The 26,748-nt window shown below is 39.6% G+C and overlaps 1 pseudogene; it reads right to left on the bottom strand.

Annotated features, from left to right (window-relative positions):
- Positions 1–5,158: 5,158 nt before the first annotated feature.
- Positions 5,159–18,626, bottom strand: LOC148721754 (uncharacterized; annotated as a pseudogene).
- Positions 18,627–26,748: the final 8,122 nt, after the last annotated feature.

Genomic DNA, 26,748 nt, shown 5'->3' with positions numbered 1-26,748 from the left:
TATGGATTAACGTATGGATTAACTTCTTGGGGAACTGCATCTAAGACCTTGTTAAATAACATTCTTGTCCTGCAAAAACGTGTACTCTGTCCTATTCACTTTGCCCCAGTAAGGGAGCATGCAATACCCCTTTTCTTGAAAGCAAAACTTCTACCGCTAAAATTCCAATATTATGAAAAAATTGCTAATTTAATAGACGACATCAATACTAGTTCTGCAACGATTAATATTATGAAGTTGTTTTCTAATATTACCAGCGTTCACTCTTACGGCACACCGTTCATCAACGTCTTAGCATTTTCATACTGAAAAATCTGCACTTAATGTTTAAAGTAAGGCCCTTTCACGTGTTGGCGTTAAAATTTGGAATGGAATACCAACTAGTCTCAAAAACTCATCCAAGAATTCTTTTAAAAAATCCATTAGAACAAAATTAATCGAAATTCTAGAAACTGAAAACTCCTATGTCGACATAGATACTCTAATTAATAAGATGAAAGATTAATTACTAACTGTAATTATGTTTAGTCTGTAGTTTTCCTCTTTACATATATCCTAATACCTAGATGTTTGTAAGCACGAAGGTTAATGTCTACATGATGTAATTGTCTGTGGATATTTATTGTATAAAATTGTGTAAAATTATTTGTCAACTGTCTGGCTTGACGCGATTAGCTCTTCACTATTTGCAAGCCAGCCTAGTAATAACCATCTGATGTGAACAAAGACAACTCCAAAAAAACTCGAAAACTGGAAAAACTGTATTTCAAAAAGGCGGGTTACGAAATCAGTTGCCCTTTGTTGTGAGTCTTGCAAAGAAAATGTGTTCTTGAATGACAATTTTTTGCTGTATATGCGGTAAAAGAAATAAACTCACGGCAAAAGAAAAAAAAAGCCTCACGGCAAAAGAAAAAACCTCCGAAGGCAATTAAACAAAAAGCCTCACGGCGAAATAATGATAACCTCTCAGCCCCCGCGCTCTCTTTTACTCCCGTGAACACATTGTTATTTATTTTGCCGTGAGGTTATTTCTTTTGCATTGAGTTTTTTTCTTTTTGCCGTGAGGTGTGACGATAAGTTTTCGCGACCCAATTAACTGGGGAACTGAACCTTCGCGGACGGCACAACTGTAGTGTCCAGGCCTCCAAGTTCGCGCCCAAGGCCCAAGGAGACGTTGACTCGAGTATTTATTATGCACTGTAAAGTGAGAACGGGGTGTGATACAATCTAGGATAACGAACAACTAAGCGAGCTGTAAGCGAACTGTAAGCGAACTGTCTAAGCGAACTCCAGAACGTTACATTGGCGACGAGGATCATCTCATAGGCGTTCGATCGAATTGTTTCGATCGAGAAATCTCTGCGAATGGCCGTATATGATACAAATCTCAACTTTGGACCGTTTGACCCGGACTTAGATCCAACATCGGTCGGCACTCGATTCAGGAAATATCTCGAAAGATTCAAAGTATACGCTCCTGCGATGAATATAAAGGACAAAGCGAGAAAACGAGCACTACTCCTACGCTGTGCTGGTCCCAAAGTACAGGACATCTTCGACACACTAGAGGATACGGGCGAAGACTTCGAAACCGCAGGAGGGAAACTTCTAGAGTAAATTGAGCCTAAAAGACATCATCTTTTTAGAATATACCAATTTCGGCAGTTAGCCCAAGCGGAAGAGGAGTCGCACGATGATTACACCACGCATTTAAAGCAAGCAGCGGCTCCGTATGAATTTCCAGAGGGTTGGCGTGAAGTTGAAATACAAATGCAGCTAATTGAAAAGGGAAAATCGAAGAGAGTTAGACGCCGCTTGCTCAGTAAGCCACACCCGCTTCAGGAGGCGTTAGATTACGCTAGAGCACAGGAATTAGCGGATAAACAAGCGAAGAGAATCGAAATGGAGCAACAAAGTCGAAGGAACAATACCGAGGAAGAGTTGAAGAGGGTCTTTTTAGGAAGGCAAAAGAGCCCGACTGGTATCAACAAAGAGTGTTAATTTTGTGGAGGCGCATTTCCACACGCGGGAGGAAAGGAGAGATGCCCGGCACTGGGAAAGAAATGCACCACATGCGGGAAGCTGAATCATGTTGCCAAATGCTGTAGGAGTAAAAGGGAAGTAAATAAGAGTATCGTAAAGCCAGTCCGTCAGGAGGTGCAATCAGATAGCAGTGACGCGGAATCCCTTTGTGGGATCGAAGAAGTTGGGGCTGTCGAAAGCAACACAAAACCCAGGCCAGTAAGAAGTATAAAAATCCAATGGCCAATAAAGCCATTCCGCGGACCCATACTATTATGCCTACTCTCGAGGATATCACACATGAGCTCAATGGAGCAAATGTTTTCTCCCACTTGGATATGAATCATGGCTATCATCAACTGGAACTGCAAGAGAACAGTCGGGACATCACCACATTCTCAACGCACATCGGGTTGTGCAGATACAAAAGGCTAAATTTTGGCACGAGATCCGCTGGTGAAATCTTTCAAGACACCGTGAGCAGGGAGATCACCCAAGACATACCTGGATGCCTCAACATCAGTGACGACATTCTTGTGTACGGAAAAACACAACAGGAACATGATCGGAATCTAGACAAATTATTCAAGAAGGCTAGAGAAAAGAAGAGAACGTTTAACAAGGGAAAGTGTGAATTCAATAAGCAAAGTTGTGTATTACGGGATGAAGTTTTCTAAAGATGGAGCATCCCCTGACCCGCGAAAGGTTGAGGCTATCAAGGTGGCCGAGCCTCCTCGTAACGCGAAGGAACTAAACTCATTCCTATGTACAGTGCTATACATTGCGAGATTTATGGAAAAGTATGCTCCTCAAGCCGACCTTCTGAGAGGTTTACTCAAAGCCAACGTTTTTGCCTGGACGAGAAATCATCAGGAAGCGTTCGAGAGTTTGAAAGAAGGCCTTAGCTCAGACACAGTCTTGGTCTATTTTGACCCTGCTGCAGAGCATGAAGTTCATGTGGATGGCTGTCCGTTAGGAATCTCAGCGACCTTGGTCCAACGTGAGTCGAGTGACAAAGGCTGGAGGGTGGTGCAATACGCTAGCAGGGCCCTCTCAGATGCGGAATGGAACTATTCCCAAATCGAGCTAGAGATACTTGCGGCAGATTTTGCGTGCAGGAAATTTCATGTATTCATGTATGGCTTGCCGTTCAAAATAGTCACCGATCACAAACCGCTCGAAGTCATCCTGAACAACCCTAGGCATCAGACGTCAATACGGCTGCAAAGAATGATGGTACGAATGCTCGATTATGAGTTCAAGGTCGAATATAGGCCCGGAAAGACGAATATCTCCGATTATACATCTAGGCACCCGCTGCCTCGTGAAACCTGCACTAGAAGGGAACTAGGCACTACCAAGGATGTCAAGCAGTACGTGAATTTCGTGGTCACAAGTGACATTCCCCGGGCTATCAGCAAAGAGGACCTGGTAAAGGCAACGGAAAACGACGAGGAACTAAAAAGGTTAATCACCTGTATACGGGAGAGGAAGATTGACCACAGGAACCAAGACATGAAAGCGTACTTCAATATTTACGATGAATTGGCTGTGGCTGACGGTCTTGTCCTTCGGGGTGAAAGAATCATAGTCCCTCGAGAATTCAGAGAAACTATGGTGAAAATTGCTCATGAGGGTCACCAGGGCATCGTTCGTACGAAACAACTGCTTCGTGCCCACGTTTGGTTTCCCGGAATCGATAAGATGGTCGAAAAGCACGTTGGGAATTGCCTAGCTTGTCAAGCTACCATCCCTTGCCACACCAGAGAGCCACTCCAAATGTCGGAGCTACCAACAGGTCCGTGGAAGAAGATCAGTGTGGATTTTGCGGGACCTTTTCCAAATAAGGACATGGCTTTAGTGTTCTGGGACCAGTATTCAAGGTATCCTGTCTTAGAATTTGTCACAAGTACCTCCGTAGAGGCTGTAATTCCCCAGCTCACACGTGTTTTCACTACTTATCGAATTCCAGAAGAGGTGAAGACAGATAACGGCCCCCCATTTAATGGGTCCAAATTTGCAAAATATGCCCAAGAACAAGGGTTCAGGCACAGGAAAGTCACACCCGGATGGGCGGAGGCAAATGGTGACGTCGAACGATTCATCCAGACGGTCAAAAAGAGCGCGAGGGTTGGCCAAGATCGAGGGGAAAGCATTTAAACAGGAGATCCAAAGGACGGTTGCCAACTATCGTGCCACACCCCATCCTGTGACGAGAGAAAGTCCCGACAAGCTTATTTTCGGGAGAGAGATAAGAAGAAAACTGCCAGAAAGGGTCGTTCCCTAGGAAGAACAACGCCATGAACTAATCCGTGAAAGAGACGAGAGAAAGAAGAAGCAAATGAAAGCTTATGCTGATGAGCGCAGACACACATCACAAAGCTCGATCAAAATTGGTGACCGTGTCCTTTTGAAACAGAATAGGGGTAACACGTTGACCCCGCCCTATGATCCACGACCATATGCAGTCGTTGGAATAAAAGGGAGCATGATCACTGTGAAGAGAGGAAAGGAAGTCAAATCCCGCAATTCTTCCCACTGTAAGGTACTCAAGTATGCTGGAAAGGAGGAGCACGACGATTTGGATTGGGACAAAGAACAACAACCGATGAACAGGCGACCAACCAACCGCCATATTGAAGTAGGGATGGTTCCTGGAGAAGGAAATATAGTCATGCAAGAGACGCACAGGGGACCGACAATCGCGCTATCGGAACCCTGGAGATCAGTACGAGCCAGAACGTCCACGTGGGAAACAATTTACATAGACTTCAAGCCTCACTAAAGAAAAGGGGGGAGGTGTAGTGTCCAGGCCTCCAAGTCCGCGCCCAAGGCCCCAGGAGACGTTGACTCGAGTATTTATTATGCACTGTAAAGTGAGAACGGGGTGTGATACAATCTAGGATAACGAACAACTAAGCGAGCTGTAAGCGAACTGTAAGCGAACTGTATAAGCGAACTCCAGAACGTTACATATTAACTGGGGAACTGAACCTTCGCGGACGGCACAACAATAACTGGGGGAAATAACTCGGTAGAGACCACTCGGCAGCGAGAACGGAAACTCGTCACGATTTCCTGGTACACGGAGACCTACTTCGAACGAGCTTATACGGACGTCTAGGATGAGACTGCATTTGGTTCCACAGTAAACTTTATTCTAGGTCAGGTCAACAAGCGACATGACCTCTAGCCTCTTTAGTTTAGTAATCAAGGATGTAATCAACAAAGCTTGCTTAAGTGCTATCGAGCGCGTGGTTCTATTGTCCTTTAAACTGACAATAGTTGAATATGAGCGGAAAACGTCTCTTTGAAGTTAAATGATCTACATTGAAATATTGATATGCCGAAAATGAAAGAACATACTCAGTAAACTTTAGGCCATTAAAAGTAGGAAACTTAGGTGAGAATTCACAACTTTGATTCCGAAAATACACTCGTGGTAATTACAATAGAGCAGCTTACAAAATAAAAATGAAAAATACAATTAAAAGTTTCCGCTTATCTTAGCAAGGTTGGTGTTAAGTTTGATCGTATGAAAGGAAATTGAAGTTTCGAGTATAAACTCAGCTGCCAACTATCATGAGAACTAATTTCACCGGAAAGACCATTTTATTTATATTTACCTAAAATTTCATTAGAATTGAACAAGAAAAGTACCGAGATCCAGCTGTACAATTTAACTAGGCTATTCCAAATTTACTTGAGGCTTTTTATCTTTTTAAAACATCGCAATGAAAGAAACTCGCATGAACTGTGAACGCTAAAATTCCGAAAACAACGAATAAATATGCTTAAACATCCACAGGGAAAAATCACTAAATTTTCCCGCAACAGAGGTTTTTTCTTTTGCCGTGAGTCTTTTTTTTTTTTTTTTTTTTTTTTTCTCGTGTCTTCACTTATTTCGCAGGGATCTGTCGTATCATGATTGGTTGTTATTTTAGGTAGAATCGCATCATTGAATACAATCTCGCATTCTGATTGGTTAACGAAGCGAGGTATTTGTATAGGTAATCACATGATTTCGAGTGCAATTTGGAACAAATAAGCACGAGTAAATTTTTTCAAAGACTAACAAAATTGCATGAGCCCAGCTTCTTTTGCCATGTTTCATTGGGAGTAAAATCTACATCTTTAATGATGGTAGATCTCGTGTCCGGGATCTTGATTGCGCCGAAAGTGAAATTAGTAAATGTGACTTCTTCCAAGCGCGAGTCAAGTGCATTTATGCTCATTAATCCTGGGTTTTCCTCCGCTAGCTATTTCAGTGAATTTGAAACACCATTCTCCCACATCCATATCTCAGTGGACCATTTCATCTGTAAGCTTTTGCTGATAGCTGGTATCATGTCAGCATGCCCACTCACCATCACTATCTTTCCTTTAAAGACGCAAACAGAAACCAGCGCTGTTATGTCGGCGACCATTTGATGGTCAACTTGCTTTTCTTTCTTGGTAAACGTGCTTCTTCTGGTGGTGATCGCTTTCCAACTACACTCACTTATTTTTTGCCACACCGAGTCTATCGGCGGAGGCTCTAATCCATATAGGATTCCCCAAGCAACTTTTCTGTCATTAGCGACAACATCCGTTACCTTTCCAATGTCCAGACGTAGCCTTGGATCTTCTATACATTTCAACTTCAATTTTTGTTGGCAGCTAACTTCTTTGCTTCGATCCACATATTGGAATCATCCACGTAAATGAAAACGTGGTAATTGTCTTCACTCGGAGGTTTAATTGGCTTTAGATTCTCTGAGCAAGATGAGCATGTCATGCTTATATGTCTTTGAACATCTGATCGCCAAAACATTGATAACAGGTCAAGTGATTTTTTCAACACTGCCAAATCTTGTGATATCTTGTAAGATCCTTGTTGCATTTGTAGCAATTTAACCACAGGGTGCCTAATTAGATTATGTCGTGACGTAAATGACGATGTTGCGATTTTCACAAAGTTCAGCCTGGTTTTTCTGCGCGGAAATGAAAAGCCCCAAACTAATTATTATATCCTCGAAAACGGTACTATTTCCAATTAATAAAGCTTAACCTGAACCGATTCTTAGTTATGGCGCATGGGGAAAATGATAATTGAAAATTTGCTACAAATTGCGATATTTGGATTTTGAAATACTAGTGATTTTTAAAAGCGTTCCCTGAGCTCAGAATTTAATGAAATGGTCCCGTTTTAGACTTATTACATACCTCAATCCCTCCTATACAAATTTGTTAAATTGATATGAGCTTGCTTTCTTTTGCGCTTTTCAGGAATAAAGTTCATTTGCCTCCACTCGGGGCACTGATTTCCGCTATTTTACAGCTACAGACGTTCCGGCGTTTCGGTTTTCGTGAATTTTCTAGGATAAAGAAGCAAGTCTGGGGAAAAAAGACCTTACCACGTTTCTAAGTTTACTATAAGGTATCTCGAGGCAAAATATGAAGGTTTTCAATTTTTCGATCAAGTGCCACATTTTTCGATTTTCAGACGGTCGGTCAATTCAAACATTCGCTCTTAAAATTGTCACAAATCAAACTTTGTTTCAGTATTTACCTTTAATTTGCGACGGTGTTTTTATCTTTATTGCTTAAAATTAGCTTCAACACAATATTTTTCATTCTGAAGTGTTTGAAATGTCGCGACTTGTGAGAAGTAGAGATTTGTTATTTTCGACACGCGTTAGGAAGTCGCCTGTGTCAAACAGTGTTTACATTTATAGAAATTACCTCAATATGACTGAAGCTAAAATGAAACTTTCGATTTCTATCGAAAGCATAAGGTGTTTTTTTCTATTTTTATTTTTTTTTTTTTATTATTTTTTTTTTTTAAATAGGGTATACGTAAATACATGATTAACCCAGTAAAGAGTTTTCTAACGCATGGCCCTCTGTAATACAAATCAAAAATAGATAATATAAAATTCGAAAAATACATACATACAATAATTAATTTAATTTAACATTTAAAATGAAGTTTAAAAATAATTTAATAAAAAATGTGTAATTAGCATAGGATAACGGCAATATATCGCAACAAACTCGGACGATCAGGAGAAATAGCAATTGCAGTAAAGCAGGAAACGTCATGCAAAGCAGCAAAGTTCTTCAATATGGGCAACGGAATTGAGTTTTTGAATGAAAAGTTCGCGTAGCTTGCGCTTAAAAAAAGCAGAAAAAGAAATAGGAGCATTAGGCGAGACAGGAGGAGTTCTTACAAGCTGTTTGATCTCAAGAGGTAGTGCATTAAAAAGAATAGCAGCTAAAAAGGAGAACATGCACTTGCCGGAGTTTGTTCGGGGCTGAGGGACCACTAAGTTTCCCGATGCGGCACCCCTGGTCATATGGACACTGTTTACACTGCATAATTACGTCAAGTAGTTGGTTGGAAGAAATAAAACATTTTCATATTATTTTTATCGTGTCCAATCGATATGGTATGGTGAAATATGGGCGCTTGCCTAACGAAGGATAATTTGATTGTCGCAAACGTATCTCTTGATTATCTGCCGGCAATGTATTAATATTTCACTTTCCGGTAGCTTGTGGAGGCTTACGCCTTTTCCTTTTGAATTTTAGTATGTATTTTCACATTCAACCACACGACAGTTCACCTCATTTCGACCATTAGGAGTGTTAGAAATTGTTTTCACAAAAGTCAAACAGGTCAACAAGGACGAATCGCCGAACCAAGTTTGACTATTGCTAAGTCACAGCTGACGTAAGGTAGGCAGGTAGACTTTATTTAGCCAGGATGGCCCATTCAGCAACGAGGCTGATATCCAGAGGGGCCCTGGAGTAAAAAATTACAATAATTAAGAATACAAGACATCTCGAAAGCTGGAAATACAGGATAAAATTTAAAAATACAAAAAATATTTATAAGTAAAGGTATAAACAAACATTCAACAGTTTACAAGAATATAGTGTCTATAAAATTTTAAAATTTGTAGGTATTAATTAAAACTTTGAAGGAAGAAAGTGACTCGGCGTTTTGAATACAACGAGGTAAAATGTTAAAAAGAGCTAAGCCCGAATACCTTAAAGTTCGTTTTGTAAGGCTTAGTTTCGGTTTGGGCAGGTGCAAATCTGTTCTCCTGCGAGTATTATAGCTATGTACATTTCAAATTCTGGTGAAATAGTCACTCCTATAGTAATAGTACTAGAAATATAGAAATAGTACTACATATAGAAATACTACTAGATTATTTAGGCATTTAAATACTAAGGTACATCTATGTCTCTTCCGTTTTGTTTCTAGCTCAGCCCACCCTAAAACATTAAAAGTGTCTTTAGAAGAGTCACGCCTTAAAACGATGCGGGCAGCGCGATTTTATAACCGTTGTAGGGTTTGCTGGAGGTGGCTGACAATTCACCCCACACGGTGTCCGTATAACACAAGATTGGCTTTATAAGTGTATTGTAGACACAATTCGCTGCTTTAAGAGTAAGGCAAGATCTTATTCGGGTTAAGATTCCCAGTCGCTTGTTGACTTTGTTACAAATCGTGTCAATATGCTCTTTCCAGTGAAGCTGCTCGTCGAGCATAACCCCGAGATAACTAAACTTCGTCACTCTCTTTATGTCCTTTCCTTGGATCTGCAGTACAAATTCTGATGAGTTTTTCAGTAATAGCCTTGTTCCAAAAAGTAGCATAGTCCTTTCGTTTTGCTATGATTTAATATTAGTCTGTTACTCGTCAGCCAGTGCTCAACTCGTTTGAGATCTACTTATAGATTTTCCCTGATGGCGTTGACATGGGACCCAGAGTAGTAGATGACTGTATCGTCGGCGTACATGCTAATTTCGCAGTGTATCAGACACTTAGGCAAATCATTTATGTAAATAACAAGTAGTAATGGTCCTAATATGGAACCTTGCGGAACGCCAAAGTCTACAGGAAGGCTAGCTGATAATTCTTTTCCATATTGAACCCTCTGCGAACGAGTATTTAAATAATTTCTGAACCAAGTTAAACTGTGTCCTCTAACACCAAAGTGCTGTAGCTTATGAAGAAGGCAATGGTGATCAACGAGATCAAAGGCCTTTTTTAGATCGATAAAGGCAGCTCCGGTTAACTGTTGCTTGTCCATGTGTTCTAAAATATGATCAACTAGGTAAACAACAGCGGTTTCAGTCTGTCCTAGCTATGTTTCAGTGGAATGTTTCTTGCGGAAACCGGACTGAAACTGGCTGAAAGAACTTTGTTTTCATCAAGAAAGGACAATAGTTGAACTTGAATGGCACGTTCCATCACCTTGGAAACCAGGGGGAGAACTGAAATTGGACGATAGTTGTTCTCGTCATCCTTCTTCCCAGTCTTGTAAATTGAGTGACTCTAGCTTCCTTCCACTGTGATGGAATTTCACCCGTCGAAATAGTGAGGTTTATAAGATAGGTGACCAGCTTGGCTATAACGGAGTCTGCATCTTTAAGGAGTTTTGCAGGGATTTTGTCAAGTCCAGTAGCCTTTGATAATTTTAGTTTTGTCAGCTCATTGCGCACAAAACTGGTATCAACAGAAAATAGAGTAAAGTCCTTCTCAACTCTAGGGACTAAAATTTGAGGAAAGGCAGAGTCTTTAAAGACATTGCATAAATTCCTTGCAATCGATGTAAAAAACTCGTTGAACTTTGTCGCTGACAAATTTGATGGGCTACTCTTGGTTGTGCATTTCTTTTCATTCGGCAAGATATTGTTTAAAGTCTTCTACATTTCCTTAGAGTTCTGGTCATCTGAGAGCTTGTTTGAAGAGTAGTTGCATTTTTCTTTACGCATTTTGGTGGTGACAGCATTGCGTAATCTTTCGTAATTACTCCAGTGTAGCTCATTATTTGTTGATATCGCTTTCTTCTGTTCATAATCACGCTTATGCATGAGATCTTTAATCTCAGGCGTTAACTAGGGAACCGATCTTCCGCGAACACGTCGTGTTTCAATTGGTGCGTGTTTGTCAGCTGCTGTCAGGAATAGATCTTTGAAAGATACCCACACCTCATTGGGAGTTTGTTCAAGTTCCAAAATATCCCAAGGGATATATATTTTTTAAATCATCACAAAACAGAGCGGGGTTGTAGTGTTTATAATTCCTGATTTCTATCATTCTTGGTCTTGGGTTGGGAGAAACATCGTTGGCCAAGAGATGGCCAATATGGTAATATCCAAGATGGCGTTTTTCTAACCCTGAAAGTTATAAAAATGGGCAACTTCAAAGCGCTCTTGTCGCTAATAAAAAGCAAATTGGAAAAAATGGCAGTTATTTTCGAACTCCCGAGGAAAAATTCTTGTTATTGAAATAAAATTTTTCTGGACTGTACTTTCCCTTTAATTGCACGATCCCGTAGGGTGAGCGCTGATCGTACACTTTGAAAAATTTACACGTGCTGATTCAATTAGCCAAAATTTCGCTCGAAATCATCTGATTACTTCTAAAATTCGAAACAAACTCTGCCAATGATAAAACATATTGTATGAGCAAGTCTCTAAAAGGTTTTTGTAACTACTAATTCCAACAGTGGCAACAATGTCAAGTCGAAGCTAACTGAAATTTATTACGTGTTTCCCGAATGTCTCGATGTCTTCCAACACGAATGCCACACCATTTAAGACACTGGTCTAACCTGATACACTCTACAATATCATACAGTCAAGATTTCAACATCGTCTCTTATACATTACATGTTTTTTTCATAGGGTAGCTGAAAAATTTGGACGCAAAATTGAAACTGATCCAAAAATATCATCATTCGTTCATGCTGCACTCACATTGCAATCCTACATGGCCCTCCGTCCTACTCTGGTGCTCTATGCCATGTTCTGGCATCGTTCGATTTCAGCGTGGTATCATCTAGCGGGACACTTAAACCGTGTGTCTGCTTCTTGCATCTAGCACTCTTTCTCGACTGTTGTAAATTAAACGACCTTTTAAGAAAACTTTGTCAAAGCAGAGAGGCCAGTCAGATATGCACGAGTTGTAAGCGCCAGTCGCAACAATTATGGTGGGCGTCTTCTTTTTTTTCCCATAATTAAGAGCTACACGACAAACTGTTCAATCTTAAACTATATGTAGATTGGACAATAATGTGACAATCAAATTACGAAAGAATCCTCCTGTACACTCCAACGTTTAACATTCGCTAGAAACCATAATAAGAGTTCATCTAAATGGAAAGTAGGCGAGAAGTGCAGGAAAAGCAATATCAATTGTTTTCTCATACAAGTGCTGACAAAGTCGGATTTCTTACCCTGATAACTTGTTGCAATCCTATATTGTTGTCGTCGAAAAAAGTAGGTAATATCCGGTATTCAGGTCTTACAAAACGCTGCCTCGTGTTTTAAAGTAGAGTAGTTTTTTCGTCGATTATTCATGACGTCATACCTATTCTTAGAAAAACAGGAAATCGATGAAAGAGACCACAGTGTGTTTGCCCTTGACTTGCTTTCACACGCTTCTAACGCCCAAATGCTAAAAAAAAGTGATCTTTCTATTGTGATAGCATTTCTGAGATAACTTGATTTGCTATGGTATCGTTCTTCAAGAGGGTCTTAGTGTGTTGACCGCTAGCGGTAAAACGCCCAAAAAATGTAGCCGTTAGGAGTAAAAGTTGACAAATCTTAATCGATAGTCGACGAAAGAGTTAACGAAGAGGGTATCGGGATTTTTGGTTGATTTTTCCTAAGATTATGTAGTTTCTAAGTACCCCAATGCCCTCTCTCGTTAACCTTAAAACGCATTCCTGGTGACAACAACACAATGATATTCACCGTTAGCCGTAAATAGCCAAAAGTTTAACCATTAGCCGTAAAAACCATCACCCCATTTCGATGCATGATATCGTTTTCACTCTGATTGTACGTACTTGCAGTTTCCACCGCTTGATTTTAACAAACGGAATCCTCAGAATGAAGTAGTAGTCCGTAAAGATATGGCACTTAATACGCCGTCTATTTGGAATGTTTTCACCTCAAACGATATCAAGTTTAATCGAAACGATTTAAGAGATTATCTTGTTAATAATATTTGTTGGATTTACAGGTGATGTCAACGCATTTCAAAGAAACACAGGAAGTGGTTCCTAGAACATAGCATGTGTTTTGACTGCCAACCTCATCATAACCACTGGTTATTGAATGATCAATGATGAGGAAATTCTAACTGTTGAACCGAATAATAACGTATGTAGAATTGTCTAACGGAAATGAAGGCTGCCGATCACTAGTACCTAATCATGCGAATATACGCCGGTGTGAGTCAATCAACACGTCGAATTGTCAACTATGATGTGCAATTTGTGTCATCCCCTGACGTACTTTTGATGGGCCTGCGTGGGTTGTAAGGAAGCTTACGAGTTATCGTCACGGTCTTTCGTACCCGATTATAGCTTCTGTTTTCAAAGCAACGTTTTCGCTTCAACCCTTAAACCTTCATGAGTAACCTACGCAGAATTTTTCCTTACAATATCAACACGAAATCAAACAGACAAGTAAACAGAATAAAGTAAAGATATCAATTCGGGGATTATTAGTTGATCCGATACCAAATTTGGTCAAAACTATCCGGTAAGAACAGAGCCATAACTTCCTTATCAACATTTGAAGCAAATATTAGGAGGGAGAATCCTGCTACATTAATTACTGATGGCGACTGCATTGACTGTCACCTTGGTAATTAATAATCAACTGGAGCTTTTAAGTTTTAACAATTAAAATTGTTATTTTATTATAATTGTCAAGTACCAATTAATTTTAGTCATAAGTATAGGCAATTTAACTTATTGTAAACATTTCATTGTAACTTATATGTTTATAAACCCGCTATATCTTTATACACCTGTACTAAATATCTCAGTGTGATTTTTAGATTTAAGTGTAATTTTAAGTGTCCCTAATTAGTAGACGACCTGTGGTCAGCTAGAAGATTTGACGCGGTAATAAAGTTACTCACTCACTGACTGACTGAAATTCTCCTATACAATAATCACTAAACTTACACCTCTATTATGAATCTTACAAATCTTTCAGTAAAGCTTACAAACTATTTACATTTAAAAATCTAACATCGAATAATAACAACTGTAGAAGAAGTTCTAAAATACTAATGGATAAAAGAAGATTACTACTGATAAGTGAAACGATTCCTTGACTGTATAAAAATGTTTTAATTATAGTATTAAAAGATTCTAAGTTCCTTGCTTCCTGTGCAGACCTAGGTAACTTGTTCCAATTAAAAAAGAGAAGCAGCTATCTGAAGTGCTCTGTCACCTATTGTTTTCTTTGTTTTCGCAATTGCTCTTTCAAGGAAGGGACCATTCTCATTACGTTTTAAGCTATACTGCACGAAGGCTGCTGAATGCTGATTAGGTCTGAAAGGTACTTAGGCGCATGACCGTCCAAAATTTTATAAGTTATTAAAAGTATCTTATATAATGTATTCTGGCACTGGTAACCAATGTAATTCCGCAAGCAGAGGTGTTATGTGACACTTAATAAGCACTTGTAAATTAATGCTGATATTACGATGCTTTTCCTCTGCAATTTGCAGGTATTCGCGGCTATCAAAATGGATAAGTATCAAAATTTTATTTCATGAAGAATACATGAAAAACACATAAAGATCACACGTAAGAGTGGTCGGCTTGGTCTTTCACTTTCAAGGGCAATACTTCAATTTGCGTTCTTAGAAGTGATTGATATTTAATATCAAGAATATCAGGGTGTTATCTAGCAAACAGACGATGAGAAAATCTATCTGATCAACTAAGAGACTAAGTGGTATTTTTCAGCGATTCCACACCAGTTTTACAACTTATTTACATACGTGAAAGTACTTGAAGCTGCTAGAATGGAGAAGTATGGGTCAGACATTATGAATTGAGGTCGATGATCCAGAGATCACTTCTCCACTCTGTTTGCCGTGCATTGCCTAGAGTTTGTGAATTTGGAGCTAGATCAGTCAATGATCCTGGTTGATATTTTTCTTTCATCTTATCAACTTCCTGCTGGAAAATATATTGATACTGTAAAGAGAAATTTTTTTTACTCACTTTTTGTGATGAAAGGGTTCAAGTTGTTCCGTGTTTCATATACTGGTTGGACGAAACACCAAAAATAATTAGAACATAACCAAAGTAGAGCGCGCGCTCTGATTGGTCAATTTAGCGTCCTCAATTTTCCCATGGGTGTACGCTGCTGACGTGAGCAAATACAAAGACTATTTTTCCGCGCGCGCTTGTATTTTCTGGTCAGGTAAGATTTGTTAAATAAAAGGGAACTCTTTACCTACAATGTATCAATGTTATGTTATAAAACAAACGGTAAACACCACAGCGTACACTATTGAGTTATCGATGCACGCGGGAGGTTGCTAAGCACGAAAGAAGCGTAAGAGTCGCTCGAGGCGATAGCCGAGAGCGACTCTAGCTTCTTGAGTGCTTAACAAACCTCCCAAGTGGTGTTTACCATTTTTTAAACACTGAACTAGTACCGATGTCCTTCGGAACGGCTCTAAACATAAACTTATCTCGAGGTCCTTCATAACGGTTCTTTAAAACACTCTGCTACAGAAGTATAACACTATACAATGACAACTGAATTGTGAACAAGATCATTCCACAAAGAGTGTCACCATATCGCATACTTTATGCGACAACAATGAAAGTTATTACGTCATTGTCTTCGTTTTACAAGTTCTTGAACACCTTCCGCAAAGGTTTTTGTAATCAAAGTCTTTTTAACATATACGATGAGAAAACTATAATACCCGGAATATAGTAAGTAAGGTAGGCTATACTTGATATAACTCACCTTTTTAACCTTTGTTCTTGATTTCATTGGCTTGCTTTCCTAAGATTAAAAAGGCTGGGTGCAGCTTTTGATGATGTTCAAATGATGTTAGAACTTTCTCTTTTTTTTCTCATCAACCGTATTGTCTCGTTGAATTATACTCATGGTAAAAATCTAACTACAGCATGTGATGGGGAAAGAGCACCGAAAAATCTAACAGTCACAATTTCACTCTTTTCAATCGTAATGTGTGGAGTGTGGGTAGTTCTTAAGATCGCTTATCGCGCATATATTTTCCAAAAATCTCCACGTGATAGGTTATTTTCGTTTCTTTTGTCATCGCACAACCAGTCTTGCTGGTCGATATGCCAGTGATACGTATGTGAAACGTACGCCAAGTGATTGACTGGTCTGTTACTTCCGTCCTCGTGACCCCATCTCCCGTCATGCTTGGTCCCCCACTCATGACATGCCACAGAAAGGGAAGAATTATCCCCCTCTACTCTCTGGAAAGAGTTGCATGAAGAAGGTCGCTCATTCGTCTGAGCGCTGAAGTACTTGACCACGGCTTCACCAGAGCTGTTAGCGACAGTGGTCACGTGGAACGTGCGTCCCAGTTGTTTGCTGCAGTGGAATCTCAGCTGAGTGAAAGACAAACGCTTCCGCAGTTCGGTCATGGCAGTATCGGAAAGGAACATTTTTGAATTGTTGTAGTCTTGTATTTTAAGGTATGATTCCATAGACGTCATCCTCTGAGGAATGGAATCCTCAGCCACAATGTTTGCGACCAGCAGCCAACCTCCTGAAATCAAGCAAACTTAATTGTGTCATCATTTATCGCCTGAATAGAGTCGGAGGATTTTAGGGGGGGAGGGGGGGCACATGGTTTCAGGAGGAACGGAGGGAGGATCGGGTAAATTTAAATATTAATGAAAGAGAACGACGCAAGGATTACAAAAAGCATGCAAAATATTAATTTATAAATAAATATGAGACGGATCTGCGAACCCTTCACAAATCGGAAAATTAATTTTTCAGGCTTACAGAGGTTTCGAGTCTTAATTAAAAAGGATTTAACAACTGTCGGCTGGTAGCTTTGAGAGTACGCGATTCTCGCAAATATAAATTCTGCGGGCAGAAATTACCTTTTAAAGTACTTCAAAGTTATGGTTGTTTCCGTGATTATCAAGCTCACCAAAAATGTGTACATTGATGGGATCATCTATGCTTGTTCGTGCATAAAAGCACGAATTATAAATGCCGCTAATCTTCTCTCCATGATACCTTTAACCCTTTAACTGCCGTGAGTGATCAAGACAGAATTTCTTCTTATAATATCAATACAATATCAAGCAGACAAGTAACGAGAATAAGGAAAAAAGAAAATCAGGGGATTGTCAGTTGATCCAATATTAACTTCTCCAAACTAATATCATAAGAACTGTATAGCAGACAGTAAGGAGAATTGCTAATGAGATCTTGGGAGTGAAATGATTAAGTAACTTGAGCTTCTATCACGCGGCTGGGTTCAGGCGGGGAGGTGCACTAAGGCTGGAGGTTGCTACACGATTGGTTTATCAATATTTCGAGAATCCTTCATACCTCCATCAGTTGTCATGTCACAGTAAACTTTTAAAGGGTCTCCGCTGTTCCCGGGGTCGATCCAGTACTCCCCGTTTCCTTTCGATGTCCCATTATCCAAGATATGTTTACAAGAATTCCCAGGGTTTTCTTTAACGTGACCGAGGATCGCTAGATGCAACGAATCACAACGGAAATTTATGTGTCAGGCGTGCGTTACGCCTAAATTTGATTGATTTTCTCAAAAATTCTGAAAAGTAATCGCTTAACAATACAAAGTGATGAAAATTATAGATGGTTGGCTATAACAATGATGATAAAACCCTTTCACTACCATGGGTGACCAAGTCAGAGTTTCTTTTTGCATTATCAATACAATATCAAGCGGACAAGGGATGAGAAAAAAATATCAAGTAGGGAATCATAAGTGGATCCAATTGCAAATTCCCGAAGTAACGTCATGTGAATTGTATGGCAGACAGTAAGAGGAATTTCTTATCAGCTCTTGCGAGTGGAAGGGTTACATCTTATCAGTTGTCGGTCAAGAAGTCAGAAATTCAAAAGATCGTCACAAAAAGTTTTACCTGTAGAACAGTGTTCCCCTGTGTATCCTGTAGAACATATACAGCGGTATCCTTTATCTCCAAATCCTGTTTGACAGCGGCCATTCGATGAACAAGGATTGCTGGTGCAAAAATTCTGTTGAGGCAAAAAGAAATTCGATTACATACTTAATTATTCATTTCATGCCAGAAGAGGCGAGAAATTGCTAGAAAATAGAATAGAACCTCGCTAACTCGAACTCCTAAAGGAACAAAGAATGGGCTTAAGGATATCGGATCTTTCTCAAGGTACCAGGGAGTTCGAGTTAACCAAGTTTCAGTTACTAGAGTTCTACTGTAGAAGGGAGATATTAGACAAGAGAAAATAAAAAATTTGTGAAAATAGCAGAGAATAAGAGGAAAAGAGATTGAAAAGGAAATGCTTGTCGTAAAAGTAAGGAGAGATGGAAGCAGAGAGGAAATAAACAATGTGTAACACGTAGGGGCGCCACAATTTCTTTCGTTAGCTCGGTTTGAACCGGAAAACCCAGGATAATTCTTTTTTAACAGGGTCAGAAGAACACAGTGCGCCTGAAGGGAAAACAACCCAGCAACGTCTTGGCGCAAAGTTGAGAAGTATGTGCAATGTCTTTCTTTTTGCATAGCTAATTTTGCGGTCCTAATTTCATGGTGTAAGACCTCCATGGAATTGAAAGACCAATACAATGATACCTCAACTGATCTGTAGATAAATCCCTCTCGATTTTTTAGATCTCCAGGATGAACAATGTGATCTGAGTCACTTAGTTCACATCTATTCCCTACGTCATGTTCAGCTCCAAAGTTGATCGACACACAGTCGTGTTCAAGATAGCACCTCAATTCACAAATGTCCATCGAGTCTATGACGAGCGAAATGATCGTGTGATTCAACAGAGATCTCCCAACCATTTGGGACTCATACTTTACAATGCGACAATCGTCTGTAAAAGGAAGTAGCAGAGAAAAAAACAGTTTAATCAACCAGATCTTCAATTTAGAATAATCAGTTCATACCACAAGGTGCCAACTTGAAAACGATTTTAACCTATCTAAAGTACAGAACAGACTAGTGACTGAATGGCGATTGTTTTTAATATTCAAAAGGCTTGGACATGAGCAGCTGAGATTGTGGCCGGCTTTTCCTAGGCCAAATAGGGACCAGTCATTATCACCTGTGGGGGGGTGGGAGGATTTAGGTTTTGTCGCGATAAAATATATCTGACCCCCCTCATAAGGCTTTAAAATATTCTAATGTTTCCCCTTCCCTCTCCCCCTCCCCCCTACATTAGCAATTAACTGGCAGTCAATTCTCCACAGTCCCCTCTGTATATATATTGTGTTGACGACGATTAATCTCGAATCCGTTCCTCCTGAAAACTAAGGGATACCCTAGGCGATAACTGATAACTCCCTTACAGAACGTATTTTTAAAAAGCAATAACATTATTATCCCGGATTTGCTTTGTCACCTGAATAAACTAATTGTTTGGAAAGTGTCAAAGAAATACACTTGAAAATTGAGTGAGAAGGGGGTAGAAGTGTGTTCTTGCATGCTATCGATCGTTTCAAATGGAGTCGCGAGTGTTTTTGCACCAGTCTTAAAACGATGGAAAGGGATGCTACTGATTTTCTTAGCGTAGCCTAGTTGTTTATACTAACATCTGCTTTTCATTACCCCCTTTGATCTTAGTGTCAGCGATGATGCTCTTATAGTAAAAGCAATTTTATTGTTTTGATATATCGTTTCAATTACTTATGCGCATTGTATGCTAACTTCTACTTCCGTCCAGCGCAGGTGCGAACTCGAGTCCTACTGATCTAGGATCAAGAAAATCATCAGCTTAAATGTAAATAAGTTCTTCTCTTTTATTAAATAGGCTTCAATCGTCTTCTTTTAGGTCACGTAAAAGAAAAAAGAGGCCAAAACAACTGAAACAAACATACAAACAAACAAAAAAAGGAAAAACTGCTAAAAAAGTAAGTTTGCAATTTTTTTACGTGGTCATTGAAGGGCTAGGATTTGTATTCGGTCTATTCGCTACCCCTACAAACTCGCCACCACAAAACTTGCCACCACTCAACGTGAAATCGCCACCGGTGGCGATTTGACTTAAAACGTTATGTGTAGCCTCTCGTGTGAAACTCACATCAAATGAGAGCTAAGATGTAGTAGTATACTACGAATAGGGAAAGGGACTCGGAAGTTAGGTGTAGCGTCTCAATAAATGGAACGTTAAACGAAATGAAGCATATTGAGATCAGGAAGATTATGATCAATTAGCGAACAGCGAAACCAGAGTGATATCCGCCGAGTGATATAAATGATTTTCGCCAAAATGAATGAAATCGTATGAAACTTACATCACATAAATGCTAAGAAGTCGAAGTATACTGCGAAATTTAAAGCGCGTACAAATACAAAGAAGTTTACTCCAACAGACTTTGGCGTCCTTTCTTTGTTTCACGGTAAACTCTTGTTTCAAGCACAAAGAATGTCGACATAAGTTCTAACACGTGTTTCGTTCTTATAAACACGATTCGCAATCAAATCTAATGAAACTTATATCATACAAAAGGTTAGATCTTGAAGTCTATTTATCTTTTAGTTTTTATGATGCGAAATTCAGAGTGCTTGCAAACACGGCAAGATTCTGCAGAAAGTAACTCACTGAAACAAAGGGTTTACCAAACAAATTGATTTCGCTGTTCGCTAACTGATCATAATCAGTTCGTGATATCAACATGTTTTATTTCGTCTAACGTTCCAATATTCAGACAGTACACCTTTCCCTTTTCGCAATATACAACTACATCTTCATCAGCTTTCATTTGATGTAACTTTCCCACATAAAGTTTTAGTCAATCGCCACCTGTGGCGATTTCACTTTAAGTGGTGACGAGTTTTGTGGTGAAGAGTTTGTTGTGATGGTGAATTGACCGTAAACCCTAGGATTATCAAATGATTTATGACTCACCGTTTCCTTGTACGATTTCAGTCAGAATGAGAACCATGAAAGGAAAAAGAGCCGTTTGCTTGAACTTGAAATACAGCTTTGACTGAGCCATCAAATCAAAGTTCGGCACCTGGTCGTTGGAGAATCACTAACGACACCACACCACGAGGAGCACTTAACTGAGTGACGCTTCGAGAACGGAAAATATTAATTACTCGAAAGACGTACAGTCTAAACAGAAGAATTAAATTTGCAAACACGTAAGGGTGACTGCATTAATAATAAAACATTCTGAGGTGCCTGATAAAAATGTTACAATTAATAATAATTTTTAGTAAATCCAGCTGCACCGGGTTCTAGTTCCAGAATTTCATTTTTGTTTACTTAAGGGATAGAAATGTCGAGTTGGCTTCAGAATGCCGACAGCCTTTGACCGTGGACGTTTATAGGCAAGATAGTTTTCTATAATTTGAAATAAATGTTAACCTTTTTTTCTGTTTGTTTTGTTTTGTGTGTGTGTGTTTATTTGAGTGATGAGTAATTTTTCAGATCTGCGTTGTCTCTCTGTGACGAAATGAAGTTACTAAACGTAATTGGAAGATATCTAACATTAATTCATAGCTAGTTCCAGAGTACCTTGCAACTGGTTCCTAGCGAGACATTCAATATTAGCAGAAATTTGCAGACCTAATTCTTTTAGTCCTGAGTAAAGCATATTCAGATCAAGAACGAGACCAAGAAAGGTAAGTTTCGAAAAAAAAGTGTTTCATATCTCATACACCGAGCCCCCCCTCATATCATCTCTGCTCATCTTATTTGTGAACTTATATATGATTTTTACGCTTAAAAATTATTTTCATTAATTTTCAGAAATAGTATTCGTACACTCGTGTTTGATCTCTGGATCAGTATCTGTTTTATTCGTGACTATCAAGAATTACTAGAGAGGGTTGATTTAAATTCAAAGAAACAGAATCTGCACCTCCTTGTTACATTACAACTGTTTGAGTACTCTTTTTTAAGAGTAAGTTTATGAGTCGGAGAATTTTTACTCTTATCCAAGAGTGTTAATTATAAACAGTTTACTCAGCAACAACCTCGTTCCCATGGCCTTTTTCCTTACTTGGGGGTGGGGTGGGAGGAAAAAAAGTCCATGGGAACAAGATTGTACTTGGTACATGTACCTCTAGCTGTTGATAGGTCATTGTGGACTGCATAAACCAGAGCATGTATATTAGTGCATGAAAGTTAACAGTTAAGCCGTGTTATGTTGGAGGCTGCGACCAGATCACAAGGACGAAGTGAAATCTACGCCCACCCCCAGTGTAAGGCAGTCAGAACGCCCACAACGCACGTTCATGTCTCGACAAATAGTGTCGTCAACGTTAATATTGTAGGCGCTTATTATCATTGTTTAATTTTTTTCATTGTGCATCGTCCGCTGATTACAGTGGGTATTGCATTATAAGTTTTACAACTCGTACTGTGAGCCTTTAGTTAAATAAACTGAAATCTCGTTCCTTGCACTATCTATTATCATAGTCAATTTCTAAGTCGGTTCGCAGTTGTTTCAGGTTTGCTGCGAAACACTCAAGCTACCAACAGCCGCTCCGACTGATACAAAGACTGACACACACTTTATCATATCCAAAACATTTTCCAAGTAATTGAGGGGTTCTAGCTCCCTAAAATGATTAAAACAGTCAAAATGGAAGGATTAATAATAAATGATATGTGATGTTGATACAGTCGAACTTTGATTATCCGAACTCGTTTGGACTGGACGAAATAGTCTGGATAATCGAGAATATGAATATTAATGAGGAACAAAAAACTGATTAAATAAGAAAGCGAAATTTAATCCTGAAACAAAAAATCTACGAATCGTTTTAAAAAAAGATGTGGTCTACATCTTTACTGTCCTAAGTGAATACCTCTAAACGTATGTATTAACAATTAAAATCAATGAAATATTTTTACATCGGCCTAAAATGTTAAAGTAAGTCAGTTTGCCTTAAAGAAGAACATCGCCTTTACTTCACTTTTCAACGTTGTAGTTTTGAAAATAATATGGCTACGGATCTTGAACACGACTAATATTATTAAATATTCATGAAAAAAATGGGACCAGAGAAAAAGTCCGGACAATCGAGAAATCCGGATAACCGGGGTCCGAATAATCGAGATTCAACTGTAGTGGCGATACAAAACAATTTTAACACTGTGATCTACTGAACAGACACTCGTCAAAATGGAATCTATTTGTCAAACGAAAAAGACGCGAAAGTATCTTTAAAGCATAGCTTAGCGCGCATATATTTTCCAGAAATCGCCAGAATATAGCCCGGGTAATTCTAATCCGTTATCATCACATAATAACAGTTGTTCGATCGGGCTTAAGTGCCAATAAGAGGTGTTTCCAATAAATGCCGCGAAACTGTACAACCTTCCATCGTCAGGGTCAGTGGCGGTGAGGTAATGCCCTCACGTCCCGACTTCTGTCTGCGTACCGTCATCTCCCCAGTCACTGCAACGTCTTGCTAAAATTGAATTATAATCGCTCATTACTTTGAAAGAGTTGCACGATAAGGGAAGTTCGTCGGTCTGGCCACAAAAGTATTGGACTACAGCCTGGCCAGTTTTGTTGAAGGCCGTAGTCACGTGGGAGGTTCGTTTCATTTGTTTTCTGCAGTGGAATCTGAACTCAGTAACAAGAAGAATCTTGCACAGTTCATTCATGGCGCTATTTGTCAGAGCCATGACGTTGTTTTTGTAGTTCTCTATTCCTCGGTACAAATTGTGGACGGCTAAACCAGCAATGAAGGTCGAGCTAGAGATCTTAATGTTCGTGACCAAAACCTAGCCTCCTGAAATGAAGCAAATCTAACTGATCACCCCCACGAAAGTAATTAACAAACATGTAAAGTGCTCCATGTAATTAAGAGACCGGGATTCTTCAAACCAAGTAATGATGGAATTATTTAAGAACAACCCTTTGACGGGACTAATCCGTTATTTCAAGCCTTTTTAGATTCTTAGATTTGATTCTAAAACTAATGTATACCCAGCTCTGCTAACGCAGCATTGAGCACTTTATGCCAAGGTAAGCTCTACCCTCACATTTATAACGCTCCTAAAACGACTAGTTGAGCACTGTAGTCTAACCGCGACACCCAAAGATGGACCAAGTCCGATTCGATTATTCAACTAAGAACATACCGATACCACCAAGGAACAGTTATTTGAAAAGATTGATAGAGAAAGTAGAAAGTGTCATCAAACGAATGAGATGGAAAGCGTTTTTCTTCGAGCGCGATGAACAAAGCAACAACGATGCAGCAAACAGCGATAATTTTGGTTTTAAATCAAGAAAGTGCCCATCGCAGAACAGCGACCTAGACAAGTTCATTTGAAGCAGATCTTCTCGATATGGTACACAACATAAAGTTTAGAAACGCCAATAACAAATTCTAGAACAAACTCAACGAAGACATCAACAAAATCAAGAAATCAACAAAAGCCTTCATCCCTGCGGACAAGACCTCAAACTTTTACAAGCTTGACAAGACGCATCACTACAAACTCCTGAGGGACAGCATCACAACCACCTACAAGAAAGCCAGCACCTACGCCGCTAACATCATTGACTCACAAGCAAAATCCATCGCCCAAGAGCTCAAAATCGACGACCGCGCAGAACAGATCGCAAAACTAGAAGCTTTTATCACCCTAAAAGACCATAAAGATAACTTCGCCAGCCACCCTACATGCCGCCTCATAAACCCCGCCAAAAGTGAACTCGGAAAAGTCAGTAAACAAATTCTCGACAACATCAACTCAAAAATCAGAAAAACAACGAAGCTCAACCAGTGGAAAAACACATCAGATGTAATCAATTGGTTCACCGACATACCCAGCAAGCAAAAGCATTCGTTCACCTCGTTCGACATCGACAGCTTCTACCCATCCATCACAGAATCCCTTCTCTCTAAAGCAATTTCTTTTGCCAACAATCACACCACAATCAGCGACAAAGACATCGAAATAATCATGCACTGCCGGAAATCGCTTTTATTCGACAACGAGACCGCCTGGACCAAAAAAAACCAAAGCAGCATGTTTGACGTCACCATGGGCAGCTTCGACGGAGGAAGTTTGCGAGCTTATCGAGCTTTTCCTCCTGAATAACCTCGGCGAAAAATACGGCAAGAACAACGTAGGACTCTACAGGGACGACGGACTGGTGCTTCTAAGAAACACAAGCGGACCACAATCTGAACGGACCAGAAAGGACATCACACGTGAATTCAAGAAACAAGGCCTGAACATCTCCATAAGCACAAACCTCAAAATCTGCAACTTCCTGGACGTCACTCTAAACTTCGCGGACGGAAGCTACTATCCATACAGAAAGCCCAACAACGAAACCCTTTACATCAACACCAATTCCAACCACTCATCAACAATAATAAAACACATACCTGCAGCAATCGGCCGATGAATCTCCCACATCTCCTCAAGCAAAGAACTCTTCAACAAAACCAAACCCCACTACGAAAGTGCACTCAAACAAAGCGGACACGACGAAAAGCTAACTGGCTACACCGAACGCAAGAAACCTGAAACTCACAACCGCAAGAGCAGACAAAGAAACATAATTTGGTTTAATCCGCCCTACAGCATGAACGTGCAAACAAACATAGGCAGAGAATTCCTGGACCTCGTCAGCAAGCATTTTCCAAAAAATCACCGGTACAACAAGATTTTCAACAAAAACAGCATAAAAGTTAGCTATAGCTGTACTGACAACCTGCAAACCATAATTAAGAAACACAACAGGAAAATCCTTGAGACAAGCAAGACACCCTCCACAGAAAACAGCTGTAACTGCAGGAAAAAAAACGACTGCCCTCTGAAAAACAACTGCCTCACTTCAACAAGCGTCGTCTACAACGCCAACGTAACAACTGAAAATGACACAACCGGAAAGAATTACATTGGACTAACGGATGGAACCTTTAAATAATGCTACACGCAGCACAAACTTTCTTTTCGAAACAGAAACTATTCAAGCAGCGCGGAACTATCCAAGTATATCTGGACACTCAAAGACAGCAACACCAACTTCACAATTAACTGGAGTATTTTAGCGACCGCCCCGGCCTACAACAACAAAAGCCAGCGGCGCCACTTGTGCCTCACAGAGAAACTTTACCTAATTAGAGCTAAGAAGCCGTCTTTATTAAACAAAACAGAACTTATTTCTAAATGCCGACATGAGAATAAATTTTACTTATCAAATTTCACAAGCCGCCAACAATAGCCCCCCAGAGAATATATATTTATTTATTTCATCGCACCAGCGAATTAATTAACTGCTATATATAAGAAGGTATGTTCTTTATTGAATAAAATTCTGTCTATCATCACATAATAACAAACATAAACGCAAAGGACGCCGAACTTTCAATAAGTGTTAACATTCTGGTTCTATTGTCTTTACTTAAAGGGAGAATCGCTGCCAGTCAAAAGAATGAACGTCGCTTCTTGGTGCAGAAAGAGAGAATTCTCTGCTATAGCGATTGAACAAACAATCGTACTTTCTAATTTCTTCCATAAACTGTTCCATGTCAATTTCACCTTCCATCTTGTCAAAACACACGCACGTGTAAAAGTTGATAAACAACTGCTTGTCAGGGTATCATGCCGCTTGCATAGCATTATTAGACACATTCCAATCGCATGATCGCAGAACTATGTTCACATATGATCGCACTCGATCGCAGACGATCGCAACCGATTGCACGAATAGTACATGGTTCTATTCCTGC

This window comes from Stylophora pistillata, chromosome 10 (assembly GCF_964205215.1).
Source record: "Stylophora pistillata chromosome 10, jaStyPist1.2, whole genome shotgun sequence".
In the NCBI taxonomy this organism is placed as follows: Eukaryota; Metazoa; Cnidaria; class Anthozoa; order Scleractinia; family Pocilloporidae; genus Stylophora; species Stylophora pistillata.
Note: the sequence above shows the minus strand (reverse complement) of the source record. Positions and strands in the feature narration are given on the sequence as shown.